The 12,656-nt window shown below is 34.2% G+C and overlaps 1 protein-coding gene across 5 annotated transcripts in view; it reads right to left on the bottom strand.

The window, feature by feature from the left end:
• The window catches only part of VPS13B (vacuolar protein sorting 13 homolog B), a 690,921-nt gene that overhangs the window by 422,675 nt on the left and 255,590 nt on the right, over window positions 1–12,656 (bottom strand). The gene's annotated exons all lie outside the window — the stretch shown is intronic.

Genomic DNA, 12,656 nt, shown 5'->3' with positions numbered 1-12,656 from the left:
GAAGTGTGTGGCTCTGAGTAGGGCTGGTACACACAAGCAGACTGGAACGAAAAGATTCAAGATGTAACAGAGACAGAAGGGACAGGAAAAGGAGACGCTTAGAATAAATCCTGTTTCAGCCTTAAGTAACACAGTCAGTAGTGGTGGGGAGAGACACACCATTGTACAAATTTCATACATGTTAGGCTTTGTGTGGCTTGTAAGACATCTAAACAGAGATGTCCAGGCAATAGAATATGAGACAACCTTAAAAAAAAAGATTGCATAACAAAGCAAGTCAGTTAGGACAAATGTAAAATAGGAAGATCATCAGTGTGGAATAAATGTTAGGCAGGTATGAATGGAAATATTCGGTTTTAGGGCAACTTTAAAACCATCAAGATCAGAGAAAAGAAAACATAAAATTACACTTCAGGGCCAGAAGCCAATAGATGAAATAAGCTTCACCTTGCTTGAAGCCTATACTTTTCCTTTTAAAATGTAAACATAAAAAAAATATAATCTTTACTTTTTATCCGAATTGTGTTTTATCATTTTACAGAACTTTCACATATCTTACTCTATTTAAGTCTTAAAAGAAGACTTAAATCTGTGAGCTATTATTGAATATACTTATTCTCACTTTATAAATAAAGGAAATGTGATTGTCTGAAGTTAGTTTGAGACATGGGACTAAGGTCAAAACCTAGGCTTTTTGGTCCCCCGTCTACTGGTCTTTCTACCATATCTTCCTAACACTTGATCTATATTTTACACTAATCATCATTTTATCTGCAATTTTACTTGGCAATATAAATTTAAGTGACTTGAAGAAAAAGTGACATTTTTATAGTAACACCATTTTTAAACTTCTGGAGTTTAGATAATATATAAAGCTTTAAGCAACTTGCCATAGAAACTGCAATAATGCTTGAGGCTTTTCATCAAAACACAAACTACATTCGATAGTATCACTCCTGAAAGCCCCCTGGGAAATAATGGCTTTTGGATTCTGCAAGTCAGCGTGACATGGCATGCAAAATTGCATCTCATGCTGAGCCAACCAGGAAAATATATGTCATCACTATGTGACATTCAGAATTTCATCTGGAAACTATAATCTTGTTCTGACTGCTACAAAGGGGAGGCGGGGGGGAGACTGCATACAAAATAATTTGGTTAAATTTTTGCTGAATTCTTGCCAGTTCATGTAAAAACTAGAAAAACTCTATATTCAAAAATCTTTCAACGTATCTATTATCATCACAATGTGCTCTCAAACAACTTTAAAACTAACTGACAGTTTAAGTCCTATGTTAACTCAAATTAATGAATCTCTAGGAAAAAAATATTCACAATAAAAGTTACAAAATTAATAAGCTGTTTAAGCAAAATTGTATTATTCAAAATTGTATACAACAAAAATATCTAATTCCTTTCCCCTACCTGAAAAAAACCTATAGTTTCTTTAAAACTATAGGTTAATAAAGAAACAAAAACCTGTGATAGTCTACAATCCATCTCAAAAATACCAAGTCTTTCAACTCCACAGTTTCTCCCTTCCCCCAGCTCTTGTATACAACACTTTCATAACCCAATCACCTTGTTCCTATCAAAACCAAAATGCTGAATGTGACTTACTCTAAGTATTGCAATATTACACAATCAAAATGTATTTTAAACCTTCTGTGATTAATTTTTAAATGAATAATTAGGAGGCATAAACTGGGCCAATCATAGTACCCAACTTCCCTGGCCCCGGTGATTATCCAAGAGGTATGCACATGAACCAAGGTAAGTCAAACAAAGTCCTCCTCGGGTGTGTATGTTTTCCACAGGTACTGGATCCAGCCTGTTTCTCACTGATCACAGAGAGTTATACATGTGAGTCCAGAAGTGCCACAGCTATGGATACTTCCGGGTCAAGAAACCCATGTTCAGGAAGAGAAAATTAAGCCAACATGACAAGATGAAGTCCTGACGGTGTGGAGTCCGGTTCTAGGTCATTCCAAACAAAAGATGTCTCTTTGTTTTTTTTACCATTTTGGCTATGGGAATCAATACATATTCCTGACTTTTTTTTTACTTTAAATCATTTGAATATAGTTTCTGTCTCTTGTAATAAGAGAGTCCTTTCTAATTTAGAGGGTAAATAGGGAAGAAATGGTGATGAAAGAAGATTTGATGCCAGGTGGTGAACAATACAATAGATGATGTGTTATAGAACTGTATACCTAAAACCTAACCAATGCCATTCCAACAAATTCAATCAATCAATAAAAAGAAATCTGTCTTCCCTAGTAAAAGAATCAGCTACTAATTCAGGGGCAAAACTGTGCAATATATTAGTAGTTAGTTAGTACTTGTACCCACACAGCTGGTCAATATACAACCTGCAGAGGCTTTAAAATGGGTAAGCAGCCCTGGCTGGTGTAGCTCAGTGGATTGAGCGTGGGCCTACAAACCAGACGATCGCAGTTCGATTCCCAGTCAGGGCACATGCCTGGGTTGCAGGCCAGTTCCCAGCAGGGGACTCACGAGAGGCAACCATACATTGATATTTCTCTCCTTCTCTCCTTCCCTTCCCCTCTATAGATAAATAAATAAAATCTTTAAAAAAAACAAATAAAATAAAGTATGTAAGCAGACCATCGGGCTTACCTCCCTATTTCTCAGACTTATTACCCCCTCCAGAACCATTGCACCTCACGGCCCATTTAGCTTACCAGGCTCTCACGCCTCTTATTACCATAGTCAGTGAACGTTATCCAGATGAATCCTGCCTAGGTCTGCACAGGTAAAGATGTTATTGGATTTTTCACTATTCTAATCTTTTCTCTGGCCTCAGAACATTTCTAGACCTACATTAGCCAATACTTTTCTCAGTTTAACTTGGCTTCTTAGGACCCTCCAACCTGGGACCTATATGAGAGAGTTTCTCTAGGTAACCCTAAAATTTCCAAATAACACTCATTACAGGAGTGTCCTCCAGATAAGAGATATGGTACACAAAAGTACAAAATCATCTATTGAGCTGTTGGGAGAAAATATAAAAAATATCTATTCATATTTAATTTTATCTAAAAATGAGAAAGACACTGTTAAATTTTAATAAAGCAGAATGACAATGAGTCCCCATGTTGTAAGGCCACAGATAACACTACACTAAGGATACCAAAGGAAACATCGACATTCAGTAACAAGGAATTGGCAAGGGCTCTTCAGTCTTTCATTTGTTACCCACTTAATAGTGGCTTATTAGAAATTCTTTAAATAGACATATTTAGTGAGATTTACAAATTTTATTATCCACTTTTAATTAAACTAATTTTCACAATTTGAATAAATAGTCTTAAAAGATTCCTGTAGCTCTGGATCAATATAGTTCAGTTGGTTAGAACACTGTCTCAGTGTTCTAACAAGGAATTGGCAAGGGCTCTTCAGTCTTTCATTTGTTACCCACTTAATAGTGGCTTATTAGAAATTCTTTAAATAGACATATTTAGTGAGATTTACAAATTTTATTATCCACTTTTAATTAAACTAATTTTCACAATTTGAATAAATAGTCTTAAAAGATTCCTGTAGCTCTGGATCAATATAGTTCAGTTGGTTAGAACACTGTCTCAATGTGCCAGGGCTGCAGATTCGGTCCCCAGCCAGGGCACATACAAGAATCAACCAATGAATACATCAATAAATAGCACAACAAATTGATGTTACCCTTTTCTTTTCTTTCTTCCTTCTCTCTCTCTCTCTCTTTCTTTCTCTCTCTCTCTCTCATGCCCACCCTCTCCCCTTCCCCATCAAATCCATAAATTTTTTAAAAAACATTCCTGTAAGAAGCACATACCCAAACATATGCATTAAGGATGCCACAAAAGCATTTAAAAGAAAAAGGCAACACCTTCCAATTAATTTGGAAGAATATTTTATTTATACAAGAAAGATGGAAAATTACTAGCCTAATGTAAACAAACACCTTGCAAAATGGATGGGACTGAAAAAGAAATGCTCCGAGTGCATCAATGATGCCCGATTCCCTCCTGCATCGATGTAAATCAGCAAAGCGCCTATTCAGTTATGTCGGCCACTAAACATCGACTACTAAAATAAACTGAAGGAAAACAAAACCTTTCAAAGTTACCACAACAAAATATTAAACTTTATTTTAAATATATTAACATAACATTACTGTATCTGAATTATAAGATTTAAATTCAATTAAAATTACCTGGTGTGCTTTATAATATATTGTTCAAAAATCTTTACTGGTAGAAATTCACTAAGAAAAAAGTTTGAAATTACTACTCTAATAAAGAACTCTTTTCAAATAATTTGTGTTCTCTATAATTGTTTTAATTCATTCTAACTATTTAGTAATGCTTTTAACAATGTGAACCTGCCTCAACTGTGAACGAAACCAAAAGAGTGGTTTTATTTGTTTCTCCTTTGTTTTATTTTGATCCATGCTTGGGCTGGGACATGTAAAAGGGGAAGGAGTGAGGTAGTGATAACAATAATCAAAGTAAAATAACTCCAACAGCACAGAAAATTTAAAGTTTCTCAACATTAAAATAATTTCTCTTCTAAAACCATCTCCTTTGACAAAATTCAGTGGTCTATAGTCTACTTTCAAAGTAAAAAATTAGAGTAACTCTTGAACATAGTAAAATAAACCATACATAAATAAATCTGCTTTACAGTCCTAGACAAATAAAACATGAGCCAAGATACAAAATAACTTTAAAATACTTTTAACTTTTTTTTATTGTTGTTAAAGTACAGTTGTCTCCCTTTTCCCCTACCACTCCCCTCACCCCAGCCATCCCCACTTCCCACCCTCGATCCCACTTGCCCTTTGGTTTTGTCCATGTGTCCTTTATACATGTTCCTGGAAACCCTTCCCTCTTCTTTCCCCCATTATCCAATATTAAATATGAAATGATTACTCGAGATTTAAGGTTCCAAGGATAAAACACATGTTTGTATTATACAAATTACAGTACATTTAAAATTAAAAGTCAGGGGAGCAGTGGGGGGGAAAATGCAGACAACTATACTTGAACAACAACACAAATAAATAAATAAAACTCAAAGTCAATGAACCTAGTTTGTTTAACAAACTGAACATTCTTAAAATTCATCAACAAACACTAAATGTAAGACATTCTGTTGAACACACTAGGAGACCATAAAACAATATAAATCATATTTCTCTGTGATGAGGATTTACTTTAGATGTGCTCATATGAACACTAGTAAGAAAGAATACTACTATGTGGTAGTGCCAAGTGAGTAGCACAATTATCTGATATGTGTATAAAAATTATCATTCAAATAATCAAGGAATGTTTCATGAAACATGAGCAGAAATCTAAGCATTAAGAAACTGTAGTCTATGGCTACAACCATCTAGAATAAGGCTGATCCATCACATAATCATCTGGCATCTGCTGAAATCCTTTAGGAAACTAAGCTTAGAATTGTTGTCGAATATAAATGATGCTGATTGTCCAGGACAGTATAAGAACAACTTATAAGCTAACTATTAAGTATCATTTTAAGCTTTAGAGGGTGCTTATACTTTTCAATAAATTTTAGAGTTAGGAATAAAAAATATTTTTCTTAAAAACTACAAAAGGGGAAGAAAGTTTTTAAAAATCCTCACCCTAGGATATGTTTATTGATTTGATAAAGAGAGGAAGGGAGAGAGGGGGAGAAAGAGAGAAACATCGATTGGTTGCCTGCTGTACGCACCCTGACCAGGAATCCAACCCGAAACCTTTTGGTGTATGGGACGACATTCCAACCACCTGATCCACCCAGCCAGGGCAAACGAAAAAAAACCCTATTTAATAAATCTGTATCTTCATTAACTACTCTGATTACTTTCTGAATGATATTTGCAAGCTGTTTATTTTAGATGTACTTCATTGGATATATTTATTTTCATTTTAAACCTTTTTTTATTCAAAGGTGAATATATTATTTAAACCACTTTTTATTCCTGAAAGAATAAAATCAATTGCATGTTATACACTGGTGTCTGCTCTCATGGTTTAATATTTTCCAATGAAATTAAATATCTAATCACCTATGAATGAAACTTTATGTTAAACTATGATTAAGTGAGCAACTTCTAATATATAAAAATTCATAAAAATAAATTTCTTGTATATTAATACTAATTTCACATTAAGAATATACTTATTCAACATGCAAGCATAATCAAATTAAGAATGACTTAACTCTTTTAGATGAGTTACCCAATTTTACTTATAATTCTTAAAAATTAGATATCCAAAATATTGACAGGTCAGTGCATCACGAGCAAATTGAAACCACCTACAAGTATACCACATCCTGCAGATAGGATGATTTTTTAATCATCCTATCTGACGAAATTTTTAAGATCTGACGAAATTTCAAACTTCAAGTAACATATTAAACTAATTTTTTAAAAAACCACAGAGGAGGGCAAAGGGGGAAAATTGGGACAAAAACTATGAATTTCCTAATCTCTTAAATTATCTGAAACACTGCAAAGAAAACAATACTTATCCTGCATATATATTTGTTTGCAATGAGAAAATTAACTAAACTGACATATAATGATACATATTCTTATCTTCTTACCTCTGATTGAGAGGAAAAGGCAATTGTCCTGTTAAAACCTACATCTATTTATATCCCTCTTCATCTATGATCTCGTTCTATAAATCACCACCACCTTTACCCCGTCTCCAATTCTCCCTTCTCTCCTCTTCACCCCTTTCTAGCTATAGGCATTCCCAAGAGTCTGTAGAGTCAGGTTTCTTGAAAGAGTGATATTAAACAGGCTGTCTCTTTGAGCTCAATTCTCACTCATTCCCTAACAACTAAAGCTCCTCTGGCCAAATGACTGGTCACTTGAATTTTTTAGGCCTCACTGTTCTTATGACTCTTACAACAAATCATGCAGTTACCAACCATCACCATCTTGACGCTCTTTTCAATTATGTCACACACACACACTCACATCACACCTTTGTTGTCTACTTCTCCAAATGCTACTAATTTCTTCCATTGGCTCTTCTCCTTACCCTTTAATGAGCAAGTCGCTCAGAATTTGTATCAGGTTTTCTTTCCATCTTGCTGTGTTTAGTTTCCCTGCAAGATCACATAGGGTCTGTGGCTTTTACTATGATTCATATGCTGATGACTCCCAGACCTATACTTCCCATTGTTTACAGTCTAGATCACAACTCAGACACGAAAACACTTTCAACGCTTTGTCTTCTGATATCACCACTAATAGGAAAATATTTATCTTCAAACTTTCTTCTAAAACTTCACTTGTGATATTCCCTTTTAAGTTACTGTGGCAGAGACCACCAAATCACCTCTAATAGCCACCCTCCCTTTCTTTTTGAGAATCCACACATTACGACCAAGGATATAGCCTTAAAGAACACAAACGACATTCCTGAGATCTCAATGTAGCAAAATGTAATCATGTCACTCACATCTGGCTAAGACTATATAAGCAAAGTGGAGTGTGCCCCTTCTTACAGCTTTTAAAGAGACAGGGAGTTCAAGTTCCCCCTTTTCACCCTTTTTTGCTCACTGAAATGCAGATACGATAAACCACTGAAGCATCCACTGCAAATAACAAGGCAGGTCTGGTGACTGAGGCCACCCCTAGCGGAATAGGAAAGTACCTGATACCAGAGACCTCTAACACCTTGGAGCACCTACCCAAGCTTTCAAATGAGTGTCAAATAAAATTCAGTCTTGTGTAAACCACTGTTACTGAGGGTATTCTGATATTTTCAGATACACTTAACTCAATCTTAAGTATTATAGCTACATTATGAACTCTCGTTCAGTTTAAAAATACTACATTTTGAAATGAGGTCAGAAAAATGCAATTAGAAATATTCTACCTAATTACTCAAATTCATTATCAAAAGAAAGATTCTTTTAAAAAAAGGACAAATGTAGTCTGAAACCTTCATTATCTGCAATATAAACAAAGTGGTTTTTAAAATTTTGGGATTTTTTTCATACTTCTCTTTGAGAACTAAATTAGATAGAATCTCCATCTGCCTGACAAAAAATTTAAACACTTAAAACATACTGGTAATTTTTTTATTAGAAACATCAATGACTCTGAGATATATTTAAGGATATAACCAGAAACAAAAAATGCCAATACTAGTTTCACTTTTGGGCCTTATTGAAAAACTTAGCTGCAGCATCAAAGTGATACCCAAGTAAAGAGAGGCAGAGTCTCTTCTGCTCATCACACGGTTAGGAATTTCCCAGTGTACCCATGTTGTTAGCGCTAATGCAAAATTCTTCACTACATTAGTCCTATGGAACTGGGCTTAAAATTTAGAACAATTCCTTGACAAAAAGGGGGATAGGGTAGAGGAGGAGGAGAAGAAGACACACTGAAGTTGGCTGCTCATATATTAGGTGTTAGAAGAAAAATAGTAGATGATTGAATTTGCATGGACCCTATTTTTAGGGCTGGTTATGCTATTAAGGAATGAGAAAAGGCAACTGATAATTACAGAATGATTACTGTAATCTGAAACTTTCACTGAAAGTGTCACTAAGTATTTTTAGCCATGGATAAGTTTCTTGACTTCCTTATGACTCAATCTCCTTAATTATAAAGTGAAAGTGTTCTATCAGATAACTTTCAATAGGTAGATAGATAATACATCCCCATATGATTTTCCACAGATATCCACATAGCTCGTTCCCTTACATGCTTCAAGTAGCTGGTAATATGAACTTTCCCTGACTATCCTAATTAATCATTGTCCTACAGTTCACTAAAACTCTGTAGATTTTTCTCCCTTTATTTTATTTCTATGTCTTCAAATTTATTGATTTCTTCTTCTGCAGTGTCTACCCTACTCCTAATTCTATCCAGGGGATTTCTCATTTCAGATTTCTCATCTCTAGACTCGGGCTTTGTTCTTTTTTATATCTTCCATTTCTCTCTAAAATGCATTCATCTTTTCTTAAATAGCTGAATACAATTTTTGTACCTGTTTTAATGTACAACTATTTAATACACTTGCTGATTCCATCATCTATGTCATTTCTCAATTTATTTCTGTTGGTTATTTTTTCTCCTGGTCAAAGTTTCGTGTTTCTTTGCACCAGTAGTTTTTTGTTTTGGGAGTTGTTTTTTTGTTGTTGTTGTTAATCAGTCCTTTTAAATTGAATTTATTGCAGTGACATTGGTTAATAAAATTTTATAGGTTTCAGGCATCTAATTCTAGAATACATTCTCTGCATATTGTACTGCATGGATGAAATTGTGGTTTTTAAGCTGTTACATGTCTGTATTTTGTTGTACTCCTTTTAATAGCACTGGACTTCATTTTGCCAGCAGTTAACTTATTCATGGTTTTAGTTCCCCCTTTAAGCTTGTTAAAGGTGGGTCTAGGGTAGCCTTTACACTATGGAAATTTTAGCTACACTAACTACTAAGGCATGCCTCTCTGGGTTCTCTACAAAGGTTTGAATGATTAATAAGAAGTGTATACTGTGGACAGCAGGAACCCGAATGACTCCCACCCCTGTGTGAGCTCTGAGAATCATTCGGATCCCAGCTCCTTGGTTATCCTATGTCCAACATGTCTTACCCTTTAGTAAATACTCAAGAAGAACTCTGTTGTTGCTTTCTGGAACTCTTTTGCTTAATAGCTTTCTCTCTCTCTGGAATTTTGTCACCTAATTTCCTGTCATCTCTGCCTCCTTACAATTCTTTCCCTCTGCTTCCTGAAACTGCATTTCAGCAAGGAATGCAGCTGAGCTCACTTTGACATACCCCACCCTGCCTTATGGTCTAGAATGTGCTTTCAGTCAGAAAGCCAGGCAACCCTAGGCCCCACAGCCTTTGATTACAGCCCTGTACTGCCCATGGTCCAATGGCCACAAGCTTTTTTCTCCCATAGATTCTGATCAGTATGTTACTTACAGCAGGAATGGAAATTTAGTCCTTGTTACTCCATCATGGTCAGAAACTAAAGCTTCATACTTTTAATTTGTGGTATTAGCTCTTAAAATTTACATCATTACTTATCACATTGTTATTATTTTAGTAGTATTTGAGGAATCAAATTAAAAGGTCTTCTATTATTTTAACTGTGTACTTAACAGCTTTCAACTTGATGATGATGGATAATATTTTTTAAAGCTATCATGTATGGAGTATCCTGCTTTTTCATCTCCACTACAGACATCTTTGTCAAGAGCCCCAAATTAATGTTCATAAGGTTTCCAAAACAGAGGGTAAACAGATGTCGTATCTTTGAGGGTTTCCGTGTTTTGAAGGGTATACAGATTCTCCAGAAGATTATTTAGAATTTTGTAATAATATATTATCTTCGTGTGAAACACGACTTTATTGTGGCGTGGCCAGCCCTACGTGCCTGTATCACTACAATAGTGCTGTTCTGCTGTCAACACATTTCCAGCTATTAATCACATGTTCCTGCTGCAAACTGCTACTTTACACTGGCTAATTGACACTGGAAGAGGAAGATGGCTGCTTCATATTGAATAATTAAAATGCCAAAATCAAGACCAGTGCATTATCAGCTGGCCTTGGTCATCATGTGACAAAAATACTACGAGACTGTTGGAGACAAACTTAAGACCAAAATGGGTGCTTAGATTTAACGAGAAATCAGGCAAAAATTGATATTAACATTTCTCCACTATAAATTTCAGTTAAAAAATTAAAATGTATATGTCACAACAATGTGAAAATACTTAACACTACTGAACTGTATGTATGCTTAATAGGCCAATATGCAAAAAGTAAAGCAAAAACAACAAAAAAAGATGTATAAAAGGTTATGTATACCTTACCAAAACATTACAGTCCATGATGCAATGTAAATAATAATAAAAACAATGATAACTACACTTAGAAGTAGGTAAAAATTTAAAGGACTTACAAAGCATCTTTAATCTAAAACCAAATAGGAACTTTACACTCTGATTTAAAAAATTGTTTTGAAACTTAATCCTAATTAAAACAAATGCTTGGTGCAGCGCATTCTCAAGAAAAGAGAGGGCACCACTGGAAAAGTAAAAATGGTGGGCATGCAAAGGGGAAGATTTGCAAGCCGTGAAGAATGTTGTACCCGGGGCTTTTTACCTCTTATAAATGCCCCCAATGCCAAAACACAACGAGCACAGGCATTAGTTTGATAACTATTCATTGTCCTGCTAGCCTGTGTAAGATTCTGTATCTGGTGAAGTACTGACATCTTCACCTATAAGAATACCTACTGGGTATCTAACCTGAGTGTTTGAGAGAGAGGGGAATGCTAAAGACAGAAAAAGCAAATACCACAACTCGAAAGCAAGGTACCACAGTTCACATTGTCATTTGAAATAAAGAACAGTGTGTTGTTTACATATATCTGCATATTCTATAAAGTAATAATTAATGATAGAAAGCTATGTGTTGGGGTTTTATTACTTTTCTCAATATAAAATTAGTATTAATTTCTTATAAAAATAAAAAAGTATAAGAAAGCAATATAAATCTCAGATATTAACTGATATCATTTGTGAATTGATATGTAACTGTTATGGGGTGTGAATTTAGATATAAAGCTTCTCTATGAATAGAAAATTCATATTTTTCTTAAATCTATGATATTTTCTATATAGTTCTAAGTCATGTAATCTCATGTAAATGGTAAGCATTTTTCTGTCATCTTTACCGGTCCTTAACAATTACTTTAAATCAGTCAAGTGTGTCTTAAAGAATAGGACTAAATAATAAAAGCAGGAGGCCAGAATATATGGTTAATATGCATGTAAGATTAAACGTATTTTTATTAATAGATACTTAGTGGACATTTATTTTATTTAGAGATGATATTTATAAGCCCTTATGTAAATAGGGAGTTAAGAATATTTAAAGTCTAAAATGTAAAATGGTAAAGGAAAAAATATCTAATTTTATGTTAAAAACTCAATACAAGTTACAGATAATCTTCCTATACAACAAAAACTAAGCATAGGTATTTTTATCAACGTAAAATGGAAATCTCAATAGAGTAAAAGCCTGTGGATATTGACAGGTAAAATATCTAATAATTCTATAAAATAAACACAGGATCCTGTTTTAGGAAAGTAATAGAGCATAGAACAATAGTTATGTATAAAACTCCCCCAAAATGTGTATTACCATATTTATTGTTGCTGTTGTTAAGTGTGAAGAAAATAATACTAAGTTTTCCTCTGTTACTTTGAACACCCTTATGTATACAATCATATTTTAATTTCATTAAGGGCAAGCATCACATCTTTTCAATATTTCTATCCTCAATATCACTTACAACAGAGCCTTGCCTGTTACGGATGTTCACTGAGTGGGTTTTGATTTACTGAAAATATAAAAGCTTTTTCAATATGATTGGTAATATAAGTTATATAAAATAAAGCTGAATATCTAAGGAAAAATACAAAATCACCTTAAAATAGGTGGCCCATCATCACAACATTAAAATTAAGAAGAAAAACATCAACTAAAATGAAATTACATAGTGCTCTTTTTCATCACACATTAAACGAATTTTTAAAATGCTTTATGGAAGATTATTTGCATGGACAGTCCAGCAGAGAAAGAGAGAGGAGAGGAGAGGAAA

Source organism: Sturnira hondurensis, unplaced genomic scaffold (genome assembly GCF_014824575.4).
Source record: "Sturnira hondurensis isolate 20B ecotype Veracruz unplaced genomic scaffold, ASM1482457v3 Scaffold0006413, whole genome shotgun sequence".
Taxonomy (NCBI): Eukaryota; Metazoa; Chordata; class Mammalia; order Chiroptera; family Phyllostomidae; genus Sturnira; species Sturnira hondurensis.
Note: the sequence above shows the minus strand (reverse complement) of the source record. Positions and strands in the feature narration are given on the sequence as shown.